Consider the following 24065-nt stretch of genomic DNA (forward strand, 5'->3'; position numbering starts at 1 on the left):
GAGTTGACTTTGCAACAGAAGATCTAACCGTATGATGTCTAAGAAAAAACATGTTTTATGGCGTGCTGGGAAGCACACTGAAGAATACATACTACAATGGTTAGCATTTAGCACGCAAACAGCTGCAGAAAATCTATGAAAGATGATTCATTCATTAGATCCCATAACTTGCATGGACAGAAGACTGACAAAAAATATCTTGACAAAGTTTATTACTTTGTAACATTTTATGTGACGATTAAACTGCATCAAAAGATGAAACCTTCCCTTTCACCGATTATAATACCACCATATTCAATAGCAAATAATGTAATGTCTGGGATAAACAGCACTGTTTCCACATAGGCTGTAATACAACACCATAGTATCTATGCCAGTTGCGCTGCTCCAGGAGGCATTAAAATTTGACACTACAAATCCAGTGCATACCTTTTTTATACTTGCAATTACAATACATATCACAATTGACACTTTTTGAAGAAATTAGATTGAAAAATATTGGGAGTGATGGAAAACATTCCAATGTTGCAATGTATGCATGAATTCTCAACCCAGGTTTAATGCAGTTGGAACCAAAACCAATCACCCAGAGACTAGCCCTTAATGGAACATTAAAATGTTATGCAAACTTGGTGGTACGTAAGGGCTGAATAGCCAGGAGTAGAGTCAGTCAGCCCATTACACCAGCACCTGGTTTCTCTTTATACTAGTTTTATTCTGGCACAAGTTCAAAGTTGCTGAAAGTAATACAGAGTTGCATTTTGACGAAGATCTTAGAAATTTGAGACAAGTTTAACTGACAGCATTTCATTCCACCGTTAGTGCCCGCTATATTCTCCAGGGGTCCTACGGGTTTGTCTTTTCTTCTATGCAGCAGCTTTTTGATCTGCGACTTAAAAGTCTTTTAAGGCTTCAGCCGTTTCCACTGGAGGCAGTCCAGACACATCGAAACTAAGAGCACCACATGTGGTGCACGCGCACCCAGTAATAGTATAGTACTTATGAAGATAGGAACCTCCCATTATACATGGCAGGTTCTTCCATATCACCATCATTTTTGTTTCCGTGCAGCAAAGACAGCTGCGTGACACTTTCAAACATTCATTCGGCGAGTACCTGTCAAGTAAAAACACAAGAACATATTTCAATATCCGTATCAGTAGAAAATAATAATATAATGAAAATCCAAAGATAGTTCTTTTTCTAGACACCGCCTAATGCCGAAGCTTCATAATGGTGGAACATTTTATTGAGGATAGCTGACAGGGGTACATTTCTCTCTTTTCTAAATCAAACACACAAAAAGTGGTGGGTGGAATGCTTGCAAATAATCTAAACCTCTGGCGGCCGTTCTCAGGAGCATTCATAACCATGGCTTTTCCCTCACTGCCTCTGCAGACAGAGGCCCTCCTATGCCTAGCAGTGCTGCCCCTGCCCCTTGTGCCCCTTGTGCAAACAGTCCATTAGGAGCCGCCAGGTGAGGCTCCCTTCAGAAGGTTACACACTATCCACAGTCCATTTTCAGCCTTGATTAACCAGTTCAGCCGTTCAGAACCCACCTGAACCAATGGCCATTTCCAAAAGAAAACGTTGCAGTACTTGAAACTCCTACATCTGGGATTGGTGACCAAAAAAGGTCAAAGGAAGTTCACGCTGATTCCTGGCCTATTACTCGTTGAGGGCGATTCTGTGAACCACCAGCTAGTCAGGGAGGGCTGCACTGTGCCCAACAATCCGTCTGCAAGTATTCTTCTTGCTTGCTCGGAGGGATTGATATAATATTGCTGCAAAGCCAAAGACATCTTTACAAAGCGGATAATAAAATTCCTGCCTTGACACACAAGGACAACAGGATATCAGCAGTCATGGCCAACCAAACAGCATGTCTGCGATCTGGTGTGTTCGGCAGCTCAGAACTCCAATGGTGCAGCTGTAAAACGGGGCCTCAGCGGCAAATCTTTTATTTCACATTCATTTTTTGTAGTCCAGCTGCATCCCTAGAGACTCGGGTCGCGAGAAAGCTGCTTTGAATGCCTTTTCTCTGACTGAACACAGTCTAGGAACCAGACAATTGTGGGCACTGGCCAGATCAGGGCCTATTCCACATCCCAATCCATCCCAACTACCCTTCTGTGAAGTCCGTGTCAGTGTTAGACACAGTGGGACACCCACAGTGGGGTGTTTTTGTTGTAAATCTAAAGTAAGTCTGCAGAGGTACCGTGCATTGATACCCTATACAATGCCCTACAATTACATCACGCAGTGTGAAAAAAGTCTGCACTGCCCCATATGTACTACGTCATACCAGAGAGAATACATTATTCTCTGTGCCTCCCTTGATCTAGGCGTTGCCATATGCCCAGCACCCTGAAATATGAAACACACCAAGCATAACCTAGTGTGCCATGCCCTGTAAAGGTGTAACACAGCCTACATACTACAGCATGCCCTGCACACGAAATTGTGGCCAGCATTGTGACACATGCCATTCGCACCATACAGTGCATCATATCCTGCATCCTGAACTGTGTCATAAGGGCTTCCATGCATGAAGAGCAGGTCCCCTGGTTTCCTCCGTTTGGGTGCCCAAAGTATGCAGGAAATCAACACAGTTCCTGTTCTAATAAAGCCCTTGGCAGAGATAGGGTCGGTGCCTGCAGACATTTTGCCAGACTGGGGTGCATGGCAGGATGAGGGCATGCAGGGCGTTGTAGGCCGCTGTCTCACACCCCTGGTAGCAGGTGTTGTTGACAATCTCAAATAGATGTATTAAAGTTAAACTTTGTAAGTGGGTATTTGTCATTCCACTTTAATCAAAACTTTTGATTCTATCTTATATCAGAATATTCACCAGAACATTCATATCACTCCAACAATGTATGTTTCTATTTTTTCTGCAGGAAAGAAACTTAATTTTTATATTTAAACTTGCAGGTTGCATTTCAGAAGGGGGGGGGGGGGGCAGGGGAGTATTTACAATCTCCCTCCTGAATTATTTGGTTATGTGGGATAAACTTTCTTCTAGTGCTTAATTTGTGGTGGTGGCTGCTCGTGGTGGGCACTGGGCACCCCAATTCTGGAGGCTGAGATTTATATTTTAGCAAAAGAGTTTGACTGAGAATAAGAGAGACAGACCAAAATGGTAAAAAGAAGGAGAAAGAGAGTGTTAGAAAACAATGACAAAAGAAGAAAGCAAAAATAGAATGTAAAAGAGTGAGATAAAGAGAGAGGGAGTGTAGGGCGTAGGATTATAGAGGCATGAGGTGGAATTAAAATTAGGGATACTTGATATTCTGCAACCCCAGAATTTGTCAATAAAAGTGTTGAACTCCTAAAAAAAACCTTACCTGCACTTATTTATACATACTTGAAATTAACGTTATTCTTAAACAAGGACAAGTAAGAATGGTGTTCTGCAGCTCCCCTCCCCCATTACATTTCTCTCTGCCACTATCTCTCCAAATGTCTCTTTTGTAATGTACTTATTTGACACGAGCCATGAATGACGCTCACGTGCTCGGTGAGCTCATCAAAGCTCAAGGTTCCGTGGGTTGGTGGTTGGTGGCGAGCTGCGCCTGGCACTACCGTGGCGTGGTATGTGCTCTCATTTGTTCATAAATCCCTTCCCTGCTGGGCACATTCCCCCGCTATGCTGGGGGCGGCGCGCACAGCGCCCCCATGCTCATGACGAGGTCAGCTTGTCATGCAGCACAGTGCTCGTGTGCTCATGACGAGCTGAGCTCGCCATGACCACACCCGTTTCTTTAGAACGCTCGCACAGCAAGGGAATTTGCCCAGCGTGCGAGCGTTCTAACTGCCATGACGAGCTCAGCTCGTCATGAGCACACGAGCACCGTGGCTCATGACGAGCTGACCTCGTCATGGGCATGGGAGGGGTTAAACTATGTAGTATCCTGCATTTGTAATGTATTTTACACCTCCTGCTCAGCCAATGCCTATGCCCTGTGCTCAATAGAATGTTAGAGTCATGATGTGCCTCGGAATGTTGGGACACAGAGAGGTGAAGTGACAGTTGAGCATGGGCTGAGCAGCAGGCTGGCTGCTCCTGGTGGGGCTTTCCTTCACAACTTATTTACTTGTTGTCTGGAACTATTCAACGTTTTACCTACATGAATAAATCATCCTTAATTACAACCTTCCTGCATGGACCTCCTCACTACAAACTGCTTAAAAGAAAAGGAGAATCTTCCGTTTATTACGATTTTTTTGCTACAATCTGTGGCGTGCCAGGCATTTGGAGTACTACGGGAGAAGAACAACGAGAGCCCTACCCATCCAAGAACCCATGTTATTTGATGAGGAGAGCGGAACTGAGGGAAACTGCAAGGCTAATTGAAGTGCGGTTCCCTGGACCATACGTGGACTTACCTGATGTGCAATACTCGGAGCCAGATGTATGAGCAAGTAGACATCTCTACCAGGGTAATATTTGCCTTGAAAGCATAATTCTTGACTTACCCTGCCTTGCTAAAGAGAATTTGTCTCGTCTCGGAGAGGTTCCCCTTGAAGTAACTAAAGTCCAGGGTCAGGGTTGGCACTTGTCTTGACCTTGGGTGCAGCGCCAAACCTCATCTTTTTGTCAGACAAGTTCCTCCTGAGACATGGGAGGCTGGTGTGGCAACCGCTGCTTAGCGTGGGGTACAACTGTGAGAAAGTCAGGTTGGGTGATGCGCACACCCTGCAGAGCATGTCAATGACTGGAGGATGAGGCAGCAACTTCCTCACACAGCGTTTGGGAAATTGAAAACAAGGTTATAAATTGAGTTTCAGTGACACGTTCCCTATCCGCAGCCAGTTTTAATAGCGCTCTCGGGCGTCTCAGATGTGTCACTGATTGCTATCAGTGATACGCACACTTAAATCGTGGAAAGAGATCTGGTGTTAGGGAAGGTTAAAGGTTGCAGTGGACTTCAGCAGAATTCACAAATGTGGCACACAACTAGAGGCCAGTGACACGCACACTATTGGACAGTTCAAAAGGTTTTAATTGGGCTAATTTTACCTTCACAGATCGTGGTTCACTTCTGACTGTGGTTCGTTGTATTGTGGGCACTACAATAGGTTAATATTTTAACATGAGGATCAACGCATCCATAGTACTGCCACCAACCATCCTCATGATGTCAGGTGAACCCCCTATTCAGTGAGAGGACTGCATTGAGGGTTTTGAAAACTATTTATTAGCCTTAGATGGTGCTAGCTTCTCAGCAGTCATGAAGAAAGAATTATTATTGGGGTGTTTGGGCAAGGAGGGTCAGCACTTAATTGAATATTTACCCCCTGCTAGAAACAACGTAGGGGAGGAGGTGGAGAATGTGTATAAGGAGGCCATTTTACATGTACAGAACAGGTTTGCTAAACAAGTTAATGTTGTGAAGCACTGCCATAAATTTTACATGCAACCACAACATACTGAAGAATCCATAGATGATTTTGTGGTGAGTTTAAGAGAACTCTCTGCAAAATGTCAATTTGGTTTAATGACTGAGAAAATTATAAGAGACCAACAGCCAGATTCATCAGAGTTAATTCGGCTCGCAAAGGGCCAGATTCTGAGAATCTGGTCCTTTGCGAGCGCTATTTCTCCAGTATTAGGGTGTCTTTCATAGATTGACATGCTTGAATATTCCCCGTCGTCGGAGTGGGAGTCCCACGGTAAATAAAATAGCAATAATATACTATATATATATATATATATATATATATGTATAACAACATAAAACCTGAAATATGTACCAGAAAAAAGGCATAACCTGCCTATACATATTTCTACATAGGAATGCATGGGAAAGGAAAAAACCATATGCAGTCTATCCTTGTCATTATGTTGGTCCAAACTGCAGCCAATCAGGCGACAGCAACCCTCTAGAACCTTCTCCTCAGAGCTCAGCACCTCAGATTTTCTACCGCACGTCGTGTGTAAGGAAGTCTCCCTGAGCTCTGCTCAGTTTTCTCTTTGCTTCAGGTTTTTCCTGGTTCTTCAACATGTCTACAAGTAAGAAGTCTCTTTTTAGAGCTTGTTCTTCATGTGGAAAGCTAAGACTTTTTTCAGAGGATCCACACAGTAAGTGTATTTACTGTCTTTACCCGGACCATGAGGTAGGAAGCTGTAAGTTCTGTAGAACATTCTCCACAAAGACTTTAAAGGACAGGGAAGGCCGTTTACTCCTCTGGCTTCAGAGGCTTAAGGATAAGGATCATGTGCTTTCTGACGCTGAAAGCCTTATTTCTGGCCATTCCCAAGCAGCCTCCAAACGTGGTAGTGTTCAGGAGTTGCCTTCTCCATTTCTGAAAAAGAGGAAAATGTCTCTTTCCTTGACTCCTGCGGTCTCTTCACCACCTCCTACCACTTTTGGGCCCACAAGACCTGGCTCTCAGGCTCCTGCTGCAACTTCCTCAGGTTTTTCTGTGAAGAAAACTGATTTTCCGTCGACGACGGTGCCGTCTACAGTCCTGTCGACGAAATTGCCTGTCTCTGGTTCGAAATCGACGACGACAGTCACGACGACGCTTGCTTCTGGATCATCTACAGCCCTTTCGTCGACGCCCTCGTCGTCGATGAGGGTAATTCTCAGTTCTAAGACTGTGTCGTCGATTATTCCAATTTCATCGTCGTCGACGAAGAAACCTCCACTGTCGACGGCTAGATCATCGTCGACGAAGGGTGTTAAGATGCTGATTCCGTCGACTCCTTTGACGAAGAGTGTTCCGTCGACGACTGTCCCGTCGACGAGTGTTCCGTCGACCGTTGCTCCGTCGACGAAGAAGATGAAGAAGCCATTGCTGTCGACGAAGGTCCCATCGACGTCTACGTCGATGAAGGTTCCGTCGGCGGTACCATTGCCATCGATGACGTCACCGTCGACAACAGCCTCGTCGACGAAGTCACCGTCGACGACGGTTTCGTCGACGAAAACCAAAAAGACCACAGATCCATCGACGGAAGGATTACCATCGACAATGGAGTCTCAAAATCTAGAAAAGACAGTTCCGTCTACGATGCCGTCTATGTTTGCATCTTTACCTTTATTGCCACTGTCTTCAAGCAGTTTAGCCAATGTTGACACTATTCAAAAACGTAGTATGGTTCCAAGTAATCAACTGGCACTTCCTGGTGATGCACTGCCTCCCTCACCTTTGTTTGCTACAGATTCTGATCAGGAGTCTGAAGAAGATGTGCATGAATCTTTCACTGAGGCTCATAGTCCATCAGATTTAATCATAAAGTGTCAGGAGTTCAGTAATGATGAGGAGGAGCAGTATGGCCAACAGGATGAGGTTCCAACACAAATTCCGACTGCGACGTTACCTTTGTCGCTTATCTCTAACCTCCAAAGTATACTAGACAACTATAACAGGCGTTTCCCACCATCACCACAAGTGTCTACAGTTCCCGCAGTCTTAACCCCTGTTGCGGAGCCGTCAGCTGCTCCTTCCTTACCTCCACCACCTGCTGCCATTCAGAGACATACATCAATTCAAGTACACACAACTGTGTATCCTGATGAGGATGAGGAGAACCCACCTGATCGAGAAGAAGGAGATGTTACAGATGTGGAAGGTGATGATAACATGGCGGAGTGGGATGACTATCGGGCCCAAACACCGTCCCCATCTCAAGTGATGCCAGGGGATTCTCCTCCGGTCGATATTGCCAGCTTCCATCAGTTAATGGACAGAGCGGCTCAGCGTTTCAAGTTACCACGAGTTCAAAGGGAGGAAGATTGCTTCCTTTACGATTTCAAGAGTCAACCATTCAAACAGATTCATACTGTTCCAATTATAGATTTCATCTGGACTGAAGGGGTGAAACTAATGAAGACGCGAAATACCACGAATAGAAAAGAAATATAAGGCGCCGGTCGGAACTCCAGCATGCCTCATTGGCCAGCCGAAGCCAGATTTGGTTGTTACACAGGCAGCTCAGCGGGGATCTCGGAATCCTGCATCCACTATTACAGCGCCTCCGGACCGTGAGGGCCGTCGCCTTGATGCTATAGGGCGCAAGTTCTCGTCGATGTCTTCCACTATGGTGAGAGCGGCTAATGCTATGGCCATCTTGGGTCGATATGACCGCCAAATTTGGGCAGATATGACCGCCTATGTGGCGTTGCTTCCGGATGCTTCTAAGGCGGAGGCATTGCAACTTCTTCAGGAAGGAGAAAGAACGTCTGAAGAATTGATTGATTGTGCAGTAGATGTAGCCTGTACTGGATTCCGTCAGCTCGCTGGAGCGGCTGTCTTACGTAGACAGGGTTGGTTGCTCTCCACCTCCTTCCGTCAGGAAGTTCAAGCTAAAATTCTCGATATGCCATATGATGGCGAATCGCTCTTTGGAGCGCACATTGATGAGGCATTACAATCTATAAAAAAGGACACGGATACTGCACGTGCCTTGGGAAATCTTCAATTTAAGAAACAGCCCTTTCGGGGTGCTCGAGGACGAGGCACCAATTCCAATTTTCGTGGAGGAAGCAATCAATATCGCTCCTTTACCCAAAACAACCAGCGTTACTCCAGTAACCGACAACAGTCGTCTCATCAACGGCCGGCCAAGACCTACAGAGGGAAAACCTCTTACAGAGGATCTTCTAATAAACGACAATGACTTGCCTTCAACCCAACAGATTGGAGGTCGAATCTCCCTGTTTGGTTCTCAATGGTCCTCCATCACTTCGGACCGTTGGGTGCTAGACATTGTAGAAAAGGGCCATGCATTGGAATTCGTCGAAATCCCTCCTCCAACTCCACCTTCCGGGCCGCCACCTCCTCACATCAAGGAACTTTTCTATCAAGTTCAACTTCTGATTCAGAAGGGTGCAGTAGAGGTAGTGCCAAAGTCTCAAATAGGGAAGGGGTTTTATTCCCGATTTTTCCTGATCGTCAAGAAGAACGGGGAATGGAGACGTGTGGCTCAGGGGTTAGAGGCGGCAGACCTGGAGCTTGAGTTCGGCCCGGGACCAGGGTTCAATTCCCCGCCTCGGCGGGTCTTGGGCTCAAAATTCCACGGACTCGTTAATTCTCGCTCCGGTGCCTTCTCAACTCACGGGTTCACACTCTGCGACTCTGGGCAATAGCTTGCTTAATCTCCACAACGGCCCATCGCGGTGGGATGCCTGGCTTTCACCTTGTGGATACCCTGCCAGGGTTATCTCACAGGGGAATACCAGGACGGGTTCCCTAAGCAAGCGCTGAGATGCCCCAGGGTAAGTCGTGCGCTATATAAGTTTCATTCATTTCATCATTTCATTTCATATTGGACTTGAGAGCTCTCAACCACTATCTCAAGAGTCAATCCTTCCGCATGCTAACGCTTACAGAGATCTTGCGTTTGCTCTTAGTCGGAGATTTCCTGACTACTATCGACCTCCGAGACGCCTATTTCCATGTTCCAATACTCCTACGTCATCGGCAGTTTCTGCGATTTCAGGTGGGGCAGAAACATTTCCAATTCAAAGTGTTGCCATTTGGCCTTCGTTCCGCCCCTCGAGTTTTTACCAAGATGTTGGCTCCTGTAATGGCCTATCTACGACTCCAAGGTGTCCAGATTTTACCATATCTCGACGACTGCCTCCTGAAGTCACAATCTCGCGCACAGCTGTTTCACCATACATCCCTTTGTCAGAAGGTGTTTTGCTCCTTGGGACTGTCTCTCAACCTGGAAAAGTCCCAATTACGCCCAACTCCTTGAAGGATTTTCTAGGGGCCACATTGGATACCACGCTGGCAAAAGCATTTGTATCCCTGGAACATCAGCAAAGGATTCTTCGTCTAGTATCTCTTCTACTATCAAAGCAGTACGTTTCAGTTCGGTTGCTGAAGTCATTTCTGGGGATGGCGTCATCGTGCATCGCACTCATCCCACATTGCAGACTGCGGACACGTCCCATTCAAGAAGAATTAGACGGACACTGGCGTCAGGTCACCGGATCCTTCAGCGATCGGATTTGTGTCACGACTCGCATGAAAACAGCGCTCAAATGGTGGTCACAGCCAGTGAATCTTGCAGCAGGGACGTCATTCCTATCTGTCACTCCAGATCTCACACTCACGACGGATGCCTCCTTGGAGGGATGGGGGGCACACCTCCAGGATCTATCCATAAAAGGAAAATGGACTCTGCCTCAGAAAGCCTGGCACATCAACAAGTTGGAGCTCATGGCTATTTTTCTAGCGCTCAAGTCTTTTCAACCCATGCTTCAAGGAGAGTCTGTCCTTATACAAACAGACAACACAACCTGCATGCATTACATAAACAAGCAGGGCGGAACAAAATCTCCGGTACTGTCTCGACTGGCACAGACAGTTTGGGACTGGTCACTCAAACACCAAATCTCAATCACCGCAGTTCATCTCCCAGGGATATCCAACCTTCTGGCGGATTCCCTCAGTAGATCCCGATCATCTACCCACGAGTGGAAGCTACATCAACCAACACTCGAAATGATCTTTCATCGCTGGGGTCGCCCAACTCTGGATCTCTTTGCCACACCAGAGAACCGGAAATGCCCAGCTCACGCAAGTTGGCATCCCCACAAAGGGTCACAGGGCAATGCCCTTTTGATGAACTGGTCCAGTCTGTTTGCTTACGCCTTTCCTCCGATCCCTCTAGTGCCTCGGGTGCTCTAGAAGATGCGGAGAGAACCCTGCCACATCCTTCTCATTGCTCCCAGGTGGCCACGACAGGCATGGTTCTCGGAGTTGCTTCTTCTATCCCAGTGCGAATCCATCCTTCTACATCCTCGGATGGATCTTCTTTCCATGGACAGGGGTCAAATTTACTATCCGGACCCATCGTCTCTGAGCTTATCAGCCTGGAACCTGAACACTGTGAATTTGCCCATCTAACCATTCCACAAGAATGTCGAGACGTCCTTGCTCAGGCTAGAGCTCCTTCAACTATAAAGTCTTACAAGTTGAAATGGAAAAGATTCTGCCATTGGTGTGCTGCTGCCGGTGTTCATCCCATACGTGCAACGCCTGCTCAGCTCCTCCCTTTCTTTTTGCAATTGGCTCAGTCAGGATTGTCTCATGCCACTTTAAGAGTTTTTCTGGCGGCAATTTCACGCTTCCGCCACGATGGCTCCACCTCCCTCTGTTCCTCTAGAATAATACGCCAATTTTTCAAAGGACTATTTCGTAAATTTCCACCATTTCGGCGCCCTCCTCCTGCTTGGCGCCTTAACATCGTTTTAACACAATTAATGAAAGCGCCGTTTGAGCCAATACAAAGAGCTGACCTAAAGTATCTCACCTGGAAGGTTGCTCTTCTCCTTGCATTAACGTCTTCTCGTCTAGTAAGTGACATTCATGCATTTACGATCAATCCTCCGTTTCTTCAGTTTCAATCAGATTGTGTGGTGCTTCGCAATAACCCTACTTTTCTACCTAAAATACCTTCAGATTTCCACATCAATGAACCTGTTATTTTGAAGACTTTCTTTGCTAACCCACAGTCTCCTGCGGAATAACGCTTGCACTCCTTAGACATCAAACGGTGCTTGAAGTTCTACATCAGCAGAACGGCTCAGTTCCGTAAATCTGACCAACTCTTCATGGCTTATGGACGTTTTCACAAAGGGCGTCCAATTACCAAACCTACTATAGCCCGTTGGGTGTCTTCGGCCATCACTTTCTGCCATCAAACGGCAGGTAAGCCTCTGCAGTCTTCGATGAGAGCCCATTTTACCAGATCAATGGCGTCCTCTACTGCCTTATTTGCCGGTGTCCCGCTGCATCAAATTTGCAGAGCAGCCACGTGGTCCAGCAGGCACACGTTTACGAAACACTACTGTCTGGGTGCCATGAATGAGGCGGATACCGCAGTTGGACAAGCTGTGCTTCGTAATCTTTTTAAATAAGGTGAGCCTCTGTTCTACCCTCCTCCTATTAGTTTCCAAGTATTCATTGACTGTTTTGCTATATATATGTACTCCATGCATATAATTTTCAGTCTCTTCATATGCTTTGTAACTTGGAAACTTTTCTTTGGTACTGACTGCTATCTACTCTATATTCAAGCATGTGAATCTATGAAAGACACCCTAATACTGGAGAAGAACAATTGTTACTTACCTGTAAACAGGTGGTTCTCCAGTATTGGTGTCTTTCATAGATTCACATGCGACCCTCCCTCCTCCCCTTAGAGGCTCTCTTCTCCTCACAGACTCTTTAGTCACTCTCGTGCTCGAAAATCTGAGGTGCTGAGCTCTGAGGAGAAGTTTTTAGAGGGTTGCTGTCGCCTGATTGGCTGCAGTTTGGACCAACATAATGACAAGGATAGACTGCATATGTTTTTTTCCTTTCCCATGCATTCCTATGTAGAAATATGTGTAGGCAGGTTATGCCTTTTTTCTGGTACATATTTCAGCTTTTATGTTGTTATACATATATATATATAGTATATTATTGCTATTTTATTTACCGTGGGACTCCCACTCCGACGACGGGGAATATTCAAGCATGTGAATCTATGAAAGACACCAATACTGGAGAACCACCTGTTTACAGGTAAGTAACAATTGTTCTTTTGCATTTGGGATTCATCATCCCAAATGTAAAAATCGCAATTATAGAAATCGCTACATTGCGATGAATTGCATTTAAGGAATCTCAATTTGAGATTCCTTAAATGCAATTCATGAACCATTTAAAAATTGCGAATTCGCAATCTGGGGCCGCTATTTAACGCGAAGTTAATCTACGTGGTAAATAGCAAAAACTTTGAAAAATACACTAAAGTGCATTTTTCAAAGTTTCATGTTGCGCACACACATGCCCTAAGGGCGTGTGTGTGCAACATATGTGCACACATCAATTTCAGGGGTGCAACAGGGTGTCCTTTGGACACCCCTGCACCCTTGAAATCGCAATCTCAATTTGCGAATCGCCAATTGCGATTAGCAAATTGAGATGGTCTTCCCATTCATTCTATGGGCCTCTAGGCCTATAGGAATGAATGGGGAGATATTCCTTAATTGCGACTCGCAATTTGCGAGTCGCAATTAAGGAATTATTAGAAATCGCTATTTTTGAATGGATTTCTTGATGAATAGCATTTTGCTATTCCTTAATAGCGAATCGGTATTTTTCGCTATTAAGGAATCGCAAAATGTGTTCTTCATGAATCTGGGGGCAAATGATTGTGCATTGCAACAGTAAAAAAATACAGGAGGGATTGTGGGCCGCAAAAAATCCAACTTTTAAGGATGCAATGGCAATCGCGAAAATGGGGGAGGAGTCATAAAAATGCATGCAAGAACTAAAAAACACTAATTTCTAGAATGAACTGTCTGAGATTGCTTTAGTATATGAGGATAGGGAGCACGTTTATGCTTGAGAAGCAAAAATTCAAATAGTGGGCCTTTCAAAAGTAGCTTTACCAAAAACATGCCTTCGGGGCACGGAAAGACGTTGCCTTGCTGTTGTTATAGGTGTGGTAGCAATTATCATCTTGCGGCCTCAAAACGTTGCTTCGCCATGGGTAAAGACTGCCTTAAGTGTGGAAAACGGGTCACTTGGCTCGCATGTTTAAAGGGGTGGACAGGAAGGTTTTGGCTGTGGAGGACGCCAAGTCAGAGATCAGAGTTTTAGTGGTACAGGAAGGGGTTAGTGATGATTTTAACAGATAAATTGATCTGGAAGGTGAGAAAAGGAGATCTGAAGCAATTTTTTTAATTAATGACAAGGATGTGTTGCTAATTATTGACACAGGTTCTCTGTACACGATTATTCCCACGGGGTGGTTTCTGGTCACATGGCCTGAGTGTGAGTTGGTGGCATCTGATGTAACTCTAAAAAGGTACCAGGGGGCTGATATTGGTGCTTTGAGGTTCATGTCTGCTCGGATTCAAATTGTGGGAAGGCAAACCCGGGGAAAATGTTGTGGCTGTCGATGGTCCCCCCATTCTGGGATGGCCACATTAATACGATCTTAATATCACAGTGAGCCCAAGGGCGGAAATTCAAGTGGCATTGATAGAGGATGACAGTTTGACTGATGTGGTTTCTCATCACTCTGATGTATTTACAGATCATTTAAGAGTGGCCAGAGATTACATCTATGAGATAAAAATCAAGAAGAATGCTGAGCCCATGTAGCTTACAGCTAGAAAGGTTCAGTTAGCTGCCAGACCAAAAGTCACCGAAATATTGCAACAAATGTTCGAGAAAGGAGTGATAGAGGTGGTTGAAGCAACCAAATGGTTATCTCCCAGAGCTATTATCATGAAACCAGATGGGACTTTTAGATTCTGTGTGGATTTGAGGAGCCTGAATGATTGCGTGGTGATGGACAGTTTCCCTTTACCCAACATTAAAGAGTTGGTGTTGATGGTATCAAGGGGTAAATACTTCTCAAAGCTCGACTTAAGGAGTGCATAACACCAAGTCAAGTTACACCCAGAATCTAGACATCTTACCTCTTTCATTACAACTGAGGGTACATTTCAGTTTACATGACTACCATTCGGGTTATGTTCAGTGGCCAGTGTGTTTCAGAGGCTAATGAGGATGATTCTTTCTGGGATGGAAATGTAGTTGTCTTCCAAGATGACATCTTAGTTTTTGAGGATGATGTCAGTGAACATAATAGAATCCAGAAAGAGTTATTGACATGCATGGGGGCTGCTCGACTGATCCTTCGTAAGGAGAAGTGCATGTTTCTGGTCAAGTAGGTGTAGTATTTGGGACATTTATTTACAGGAAATTTTGTAAAGCCCAAAGCGAATCTAGTGAATGTCATTGTTAACTCCCAAGTTCCACAAGATGTGATTCCCTCAGGTCCTTCATGGGTCTGGTGCAATACTATTCCCAATTTGTCAGGGATTTTAAGCATAAGATTGAGCCGCTAAGGGAGTTGCTGATAAAGTGAAGAAAGTTTGAGTGGGGTGACTTGCAGAAAAAAGCGTTTATTGAGGTCAGAAATGGCATTGCCCAGGCAAATATCTTGTCCCTCTATCACTCAGGTTTGAGTACTAAAGTTATTGTTATTGTTGTTATTGTTAGCTTCGGTTTATATAGCGCCAACTCACCGGCAGGTCTCAAGGCGCTCATGACCGAAGGACAGAACAACTATTTAGCAGATCGGAGAGCCAGTAGCATAATGCAGACTAAGGTGAACCCAGAGCCTCCCTGAATAGAAGTGTTTTTAATGATTTCCTGAAACTCAGGAGGTTACCTTCTTTGCGAAGGGACTCGGGTAATTTGTTCCAGATTTGAGGAACTAGAACAGAAAAGGATCTCCCACCCTTCGTTGCTAGTTTAAACCGTGGGCAAACCAACATCTGAGCATCAGACGACCTCAGTCTTCGTTCAGGTTTATAGACCTCCAACCGTTCTTTAATATAGGCAGGTGCTTGCCCGTAGATTGCCTTATGGGCCGTGCATAAGCTTTTAAACTCTGCCCTTTGCCTAATTGGAAGCCAGTGAAGGCTCTGTAACAAAGGAGAGGCGTGGGATCTTCTTGGGAGTCTGAAGATAAGTCGCGCGGCATCATTCAAAACAACCTGCAGTCTATTGGTCAAATTTTTCGACAGACCTAAATAAAGAGCGTTCCCGAAGTCCAACCTCGAAATGATTGTAGCAGAAACTACCGTGCGAAGCATGGACGGGGAGAGAAGAGGAACTAACTTGCGCAATTGTCTAATTAGACCAGTACAATTCCCCACAACGGAGGAAATCTGGCTGGCCATTGACAGTTCACAGTCAATCTTGATTCCAAGACTTTTCACCTTGTCACATGGTGTTGGGGTGGGACCTAATTCCTGGGGCCAATATAGATCACTCCATGGGGAACTTATAGTCGAGACCACTAGAACCTCAGTTTTTTTAGGATTAATTTTCAACAGATTTGCCGTCATCCAGCTAACTACAAATCTGAGAATATCCTGTGCGTAATTCTGCGCGGAGACCGCGTTGTCTATGCTAAGTAGCAGCTGGGTGTCGTCAACGTAATTAAACACGCGGCAACCCATGTTTGCCAGGGAGTTAATCAATGGTTGTAAATAAAGATTAAACAATACTGGGGATAGTGCGGAGCCCTGTGGGACTCCGCACATCAAGTTACCCACCTCCGATAAACTATCCCCCAGCTGAATCCGCTGTGTCCTTCCCAGTAGGAAGGATTGAAGCCACTGAAAGGCCGTGTCCTGAATCCCGAAATTGGCCAGTCTATCCAAGAGCAGGGTATGGCTGACAGTATCGAACGCCGCTGAAAGATCTAAAAGTATCAGGGCGCTCGGTTTTTTGCTGTCAGACATCCCCCTAAGCTCATCTAGCACCGAGCGCATCACCAACTCGGTGCTGTGGTGTGCACGAAACCCCGCCTGGCGTTCAAGGAGAAGATGGTGAGACTCAAGAGATGAGGCCAGGGACACTGTTACTGTGGACGCAAGTGCTGTGGAAATTGGAGCTGTCCTCGCAGAAGTGTATGGAAAGGATGAACACACCATGGCGTTTGCGTCATGTTCCCTGACTGAAATGGAACTGAACTATTTCGTTATAGAGCGTGTTGCGTTGGCTGTTGTATGGCCAATTAACTATTTCAGGGTATGCTTGTGAGGCACTGCATTTCTTGAAAGAACTGATCACAAACCTGTGCTTAAGGTCATGGGTCCAGGTGGTGCTAAGAATTGGTGGAAGAACAAAGTGGCTCATTGCCTGTCCAGATTGCCAGACAAAACAGCTGAGGTTGAAGAAGTGAAATTGAGTAAGTGGTGGCAAGTATAGATGAAGTCACAAAGGAATAATTGGGGTCTACTTCTGAAAAGGAGTGGATACGTGCCATGAAACAGGATTTCACTCTTGTAGTTATTGAGATGGTAACATGAGGATTGAGCAGAGAGAGCTCTGTTCCGGAAGGTGTGGGGTCGTTTATGAGCTGATGGATGAATTAGCCATACATGATGATCATTTGTTATTAAGACAGGAAAGGTTTGTACCACCCTGTGTCATCATAGTGAAATTGATCAAGTTGGCGCATGAAGGGCATTTAGGGCAAACCATGACAATCAAGAGTTTGCATGAGAAGAACTGATGGCCCCTCATAGACAGTCAGGTCAAGGAATGGATTGAGAGACGTGAGGTATGCAAGGGGTCTGAGAAGCGGCTGAGGGTTGGTTTGGGTTGTTTGCCTGAAGGGCACCATGTGACTTAAGCCAATGGTGTGTGGGAGAAATTTTGCCTTGATTTTGTTAGGCCGTTTGGTATGCTTTCTGAGCATGAGAAATTTCCTGCGGTTTTGGTGATGCCAAGTCTAAGTGGTTGGAAATGTTTTTATGAGAAATATTTCTACTACACACACTATTTAGATGCTGAGTGAGGTTTTTAAGAGAAATGGAATACCCTCCATTTTACTTACTGGTAATGAAACCCAGCTTATTTTGCAGGAAATGAAAATATTCATGGAGCAATTAGGAATTTGACATGTGTGTTCTTCTTTGTATAATCCTCAAGGAAATGAATTGGTGAAAAGGCTTAACAAATTGGGGAAAGGGACCATGCAATTAGCAGTGAATGTGGGCTTGTCTGTTCAAAGTGCCGTCAAAGACATGTTGTGGGCTTATCGGAGCTGGTTCCTTCATGGATGCGAGAAAGTACATCTGAACATGCAAAGGGAAGTGTTTTGAGAAACACACAGAGGGCAAGATTCATCAATGTGGGAGATTGGGTCAAAGTACGAAGTGGTGGTGTGAGTAGCAGTTTGACCAAATTTAGAGGACCTTTCAAGGTGACGGATCATGGGGGAAATTGGGTTGAGTTAGAAAATGCACAGAAATTGAACCTTAGACGGGTGGCATTATATCAAAGAGGTAGCGGAAAGGAAACCGTAGGGGGTGCGACTGAGTCAGGTTGTGCACAAAAAACTGCTGGCGAGGGGCAAGGTGAAGATCATGCAGAGTGTTTTCAGAAGGGAGATGGGTGTTCCGGCCCTGCTGCTGATACTTCACCTGCTGACGTATTACTTGAAAGGAGAGTGGTAAGAAAGAGGAATCCACCCAGATACCTACATGAGTATGTGTGTGTGTAAACTATCACAGGTCATGCTTCTGTTTTGGTCCTTCCTCATAACAAAATGTTATTTAAATGTCATTTTTATATTCTTGTTCTGGGGTTGGGTGGGGCATTATCTATAGGTGAGGTAGGATTGTTTTAGCTTCCATTTAAAAAGAAGGGGGGAGATGTGGTGTTATGTACTTATTTGACACGAGCCATGGCTGACGCTCTCGTGCTCAGTGAGCTCATCATAGCTCAAGGTTCCGTGGGTTGACAGTTGGTGGGGAGCTGCGCCTGGCACTACCGTGGCATGGGATGTGCTCTTGTTTGTTCATTAAACTACTTAAAAGAAAAAGGAGAGTCTTCTGTTTATTACAGTCACATTTGTATTTCCCCCTTACGGTCAACCTCGCAGTTCCGATCTCCTAGCCCTTATTGAGATAGGGTTCACAGAGGCAGGCATGTATTGCCCGATTCACAAAGGTAAACTGAGACGAAAGTCTAACTTTACGACTTTTTGTATTCACAAAGGACACTACTTGTAAATATCCATTGTGAATACCAAAAGGGCCCCTTAAAATATATGAGTTCAAGATGAGTGCTGTACAAAACCTTCTTGTGTTTTATTTAATAAACTATAATGTGGTTCAATTTATACAACAACCAAGGCTACACACATGGTGTATGGTGCATCTGACAAATGACTTGCCTTTTGGTTCACTAATGACATTGTTTTCAGAATGGCGGAACCATGAATGTTTCCAAGATCATGTTGCAAAACAATCACTGCTAAAAAGGCCTCTCAATGCAGTGATATAATCTGATCTACTATGGTAAAATGCTCATGCATGTTAGTAAAAGAAACTTTTTTGAAGTTTGCAGAGAGTTTATCATGTTTTTACATGTTTAGTGCTGGATGTCCATAAAACTAAAGGTGTTCCTAAAGTTAAGTTGCCTAGATCACCTTTTTTTTCTTTACTGTTACTTTACTTAACTTGTAACATAAAGAATGCCTGTTTATGTCACAGCTTTATGAATGTTCCTACTCTGTCAAGCAAACAGTAGCCAAGTGCTGCTGTTCACCAGGGGGGGCGCAATTAAAGGTCAGGCAAATGCAGCAAATCCATGCATATGTAGGAGATGATTTGGCTGTAAAATTGCATAATTCCAGTGGGTCCAATGGCCCTCATTATGTTTAAATTAAACCATATTACATTAGAATGACAAGCTTGGATGTGGCATCATGGTGTTGAAGCAGTGGATAGTGTACGTAGTCAGTTTCATATCCCGCAATTCTGCATTTACTCAAAGATCTCCAAAAACTGTGATGAAGCAACCAAACTAGCAGCACAAGTAATATGTGAGGCCAATAGTCAGTCATGCACCTGCAACCTTGGCCTCGATTCAGGGTCCCAATCCCGGAACTTGGAATGGGGCCATAGTTCATGTGTGGGTACGTATGTATGTATATGGTGTTTCCGAAGCACACACCTACCCAAAACCAACGGAGCTTTGCACGTAGTCAAAGCCAAACTTAGTCAGCGAGTATCAGGAGAGAAGTCTGAGTTGTGGATGGTTAATACATTGTGACGTGAGATGAGTCTTCAACTATTTCCTAAATTGAAGCAGCATTGGTGCAGTCTTCATGGATACAGTGATGTTGTTCTAGAGCCTGAATGCAATGGTAGAAAAGACCCATTGTCTGGTAAGGTCTACTTGTAAGCCCTTTTGCTTGGGATGTGTGGAACATACAACAGATTACAATGATCTTGCACAGTACTTCTGGGGAGTACTGGGGCACCGCCACCTGTATGATCGAGACATTTACAGCGCTGCTTAGGATACCAAAAGTCTCCTCAATGATGACCCTCATATGTGAGTGTGCTCTGTTATATGTCATTTCAGACAGGGTAGTCTGTCATCACATAAGGTGAAGAGATCGGTGATGATAGCATTAATGATAATATGTTTACCTTGAAAATATTGCAGACTTGACATACTGGCGTTCAGTCAATTTTAGTCCCATGTTTTGTATTGGGATGCGGTGCAGTTATAACTGACTGCATTTGTGATGCCATTTCCCAGGTGCACAAGCAGTTCCAGCATGAGTTAAGTAAATGTACTTATCACTGAAATCCCCAGAAGCCACCTTCCATGCAAGAACAGACTGTCAGATCATGCAGATGACATGTGTATGCCCAGGAAAGGCACCATTCATGTCACGGAAGTTACCCCTTACATTGCAGAATATTGCACATTGACCGAGTGCCAGAAGTATCTGTGGCAGAAATGTTTTCTTTGGCTGGATGGCTGACATGCCAGGGGACTGCACTTGATGGCATCTAATATTTGACAGAAGTGGTCAGCTCAGTAGATTTCCCGTTCCACTCATTGCTTTTTTCCATTTGCTAGTGCGTGGTGATAAACGGGTGCACGTTGATGTTGGTGCAGGGACTAGGACAGCCTTGCCTCAGTGACTCTCCGGAGGGGTCCAGCGGTCAGAAGTGGACTGCTGTCAGTAATTTGTAATGGCAGGACTGGCCTGGGAGTGGGCTCGAGGTCAACGAGCTCACCCTTGTCAGGGATCCCGCCTGAAGAGAATCAGTTCCTTGGACATGTCAACCATGCTGATCACCCCCTTCTGTATCTGTCTCTCCTCTCCAAGTAGTTGTCCCTTAAAATGAGAGGGAAGGCTACAGACATTATCCATCATAGAGGACAAATTGTTTCATAAGAGGTGCAGGAGAATCTCCTCCAAGATCTCAGTGAAGAGCATTCGTGGGTGTGTAAAGCCCTCTTCAAAAATAGGCCCCAATATGAGCAATTACTGCATCCCTTGGTCTTCTCTGACCACCAGGGACTCTATTTTGAATGTTATAGCAGCTCGAAAGCGATAGAAGTTCTGAACTAAACTAAATCATTTTATTAGGTTTACCAGTATGGGGCTTTGTCCCGCCTCTCTCTTCCATGGCTAGCTCCATAAATGGAGGCTAGCCATTGGAAGAGAGATCTGTCCGTCATTGTCGGAGCAGATTCGTGGGCGTTCCGGCGATTTTTTCGCTCTCCGCCCCTTTTAGAACGTCATTGCGGCGGTGGGCGGTGTTTTTTTTTTTTAAAGGTTTGTTTTGGTCATTTCTCCGAAGATGGCGCCCGGGCAGTAGCTTACTTGCGAAGCTGCTCTGCAGTGCCGTCTTTTTTTGGTGCGTGCGGTTTTATCATTGTTGCCTCGTTCTCCTGGCTGGGCTCGCGTTTTTTTCACCCGCCCCCCTGTTGCTCGTTTTCTCACCCCCCCGCCCCCCCCGTTGCTTGTTTTCCCTAGCTGCGCTCGTTTTTTTCGTGTTGGTTTATTTGTGTACTGTTTTGAGAAAAGTGCGTCATGAAGGACGTGGTAACTATGAGCTAATAGATTAGCTGCCTGCAAAAAAGACGAGAGGTCCAGCGAAGTGTGATGTGACCCGTGCAGGTAAGGTTTCAGCGTGGGAGTGTGGGGAGGCGGGATGCCACTATTTACATATTATGAGGAGAGGTCGTCGCCCGAGTAAAGAAAGCTTTGCAGCGTCAGTCTCCCCCGCTGTCCTCCTGTCGTCTCCTATCAACAGCCTTTGTTTCTGGTCAGGATCATCCCTCCCCTTGCTGCCTCATCAATACTGGTCTGGGGACAGGCGGTGTGGAGTGGGGCCTTCCCTTTTGGGTTCCTGAGAGCTCCAAGCTGAATTTTCTGTCCCTCGTATCATACTGTCTCCGCATCGGCAGCCTACTTCCGGTTCAGGGCCCAGTACAGTATCCCTGACACCAGAGCTGTGTGTGCATGTTATGTGCAGGTCATGGTTGTGTTATGGGGCAGGGCTGTGCATGCACTAGGTATGCGCAGGTGAGTGTTGAAGCACACTAGCACTGTGTGCAGTGTTTAAACAGTTTGTTAATTAGCCTAGCAGAACTGTATAGGCACAGGGCATGGGCAAGCGAGGGTTGACGTGCATTGATACACTATGTGCACAGGTGGCACGCAGATCCTGGTTCTTGTATCCTGGCAGAGCTGTGCACCCACTGGGTATGTATATATCAGGGTTTACGCAAATGACAAATAATAAAATGCTAAGAAAACTTCCTATAATAAAACACTGGATACATTAAGGTTTTAGTTTCTGATAATAAAAACGAAATGTGACATAAAAAGAAAAAGAGATTAAGGTAATGTTTAGGACTAGGTAGCAAGAGGCGTCTGAGTCCAGTGAGGTTACTGTGGATTGATAGACTTCTCTAGTGTGACATACGTTGCCTTTGTGGGAAATGAGGCCTCTTTGTTGGGGGTGAAAGGCTTTTCGATGGGAATGGAGCAGCCTTTCTGCAAAAAATGAGAGGGTGCGATATGGGAAGTGAGAGGCTGTTCTTTGCTCCGCCTGTGAGAGGGGTGCTACTTTACCTATTTTTATGCTGCACTTAGCTGTAGCTCAGGAGAGGCCTGCACTGCGGGGGATGAATGAAACACCAGAAATTCCTCGCTGACCACCTTCGTCTCTCACATTCCTCACCACAGACCTTGCCTGTCCTCATCCATTTACCCTTTCCTCCCCCGACCAGGGCTACTTTCTGATCTGTTAGGTTATTTCAATAAATGACCTCTCTGAGGCGTACCTGAGGGGCTAGGAGGGGTGGTAGTGTTTGTGTACCTCATATTGTGGCAGGTTTGGAAGGCCTATTGCCATTTTAAGCATGACAATGAGCTGCTTAGCTTTGTGTTGTTCGGACTAACACTCTGTCTCAATGGGTACTGCTCACCCTGAAAGGCAGCGACATTTTAGGTTGTGTACCAGAACCCCACCAGCCCTGGCTGGTGGAGGCACTTCATCAATGGGAAACTAACCAGCCCTCTTTTTCTCCTTCTCCGCCCTCTCCCTGGCTCTCTGCCCCCGTTGTTCCATCCTCTTAACTCGCCTTCTCCCCAGTGACTCTCTACCTGTCCCCGCCTCACCGCCTGCTGTCCCACCCCCTTCGCCTCACCTCCGTCTCACGCCTCTGTCCTCCCATTTGCCTGCTATGCACGTTCAATACACCGCATCACTTTCTAGCTCTAGGTCTCATCTGCCAGCCACTCCATCAGCGTGTCTGTGCACGTAACTGGTTGCAATTTTTTTTACCGTTCTAGTGCACGTTTTTTGGAATTCTATGGGTTTTCCTCTGATTGCAGACCTACCTGCACGTAGTAAACTTCCATTTGCCTACATACCTCTTGCTTTTGAAGCACGGTGTTTCAGCTGTTGGTGGCTCTGCAGAAACTCAGTTGAAGAGATGAGCACGCACGCGAGGTAGTCGCCCAGGGAGCTGCATCTCATACCCGCACAATAATGCGTATTTATGGTTCATGTACTTCCCTTTATTATCAGAAGTGCACACAAGGTCACAACATGTGATGTGGTAATGCTGCCTCTGCTCTGCCAGGTCTGCCTGATCATTTTCCAGCTCAGCATGTATCTTGTTTATTTCATGCACGTGCTAGTTTGTAATGCTGGAATATTTGCAAACATGCACATGTTCTCTATGTGTACTGTGAGTTTCGTATGACAAAGCGTGAAGTTTTATCGAGGATTTGTCAACATTTTACATTTCACAGTTTAATCGGCATGTATGCTCAATTGATAAAGATCCAATGCATCCTGTTAACCTTTGATACTGCATATTATCATTTCAATATGATTACGTTGCACCAGTTCGGTAAATTGGGTAATATCGAGCTTGGCATTCTTTTTATTTTCATTTGAAATAATGTTTTTGAGCATTGAGTCCATACGCCCCTGCCGTTCATGCCTTTACCACGAAACTAAAAGGTAAAGGCATGCGTGGTAAGGGGATTCCGTGGTAAGAGGATGCGTGGTAAGGAGATGCGTGGTAAGGAGATGCGTGGCAAAGGCATGCATGGTAAGGGGATGTGTGGTAAGGGGATGCGTGGTAAGGGGATGCGTGGTGAGAGGATGCGTGGTAAGGGGATTGCGTCGTAAGGGGATTGCGTGGTAAGGGGATTGCGTGGTAAGAGGATGCGTGGTAAACGCATG

General features: G+C 45.5%; 1 long non-coding RNA gene across 1 annotated transcript in view; it reads right to left on the bottom strand.

Annotated features, from left to right (window-relative positions):
- Window positions 1-201: 201 nt before the first annotated feature.
- LOC147684116 (uncharacterized) overlaps window positions 202-24065 on the bottom strand; it is a 44222-nt gene continuing 20358 nt past the window's right edge. The window contains exon 3 of the long non-coding RNA XR_015301078.1: window positions 202-1116. This is a non-coding gene — a long non-coding RNA (uncharacterized LOC147684116). The remainder of the gene's footprint in view (window positions 1117-24065) is intronic.

Source organism: Lissotriton vulgaris, chromosome 11 (genome assembly GCF_964263255.1).
Source record: "Lissotriton vulgaris chromosome 11, aLisVul1.2, whole genome shotgun sequence".
In the NCBI taxonomy this organism is placed as follows: domain Eukaryota; kingdom Metazoa; phylum Chordata; class Amphibia; order Caudata; family Salamandridae; genus Lissotriton; species Lissotriton vulgaris.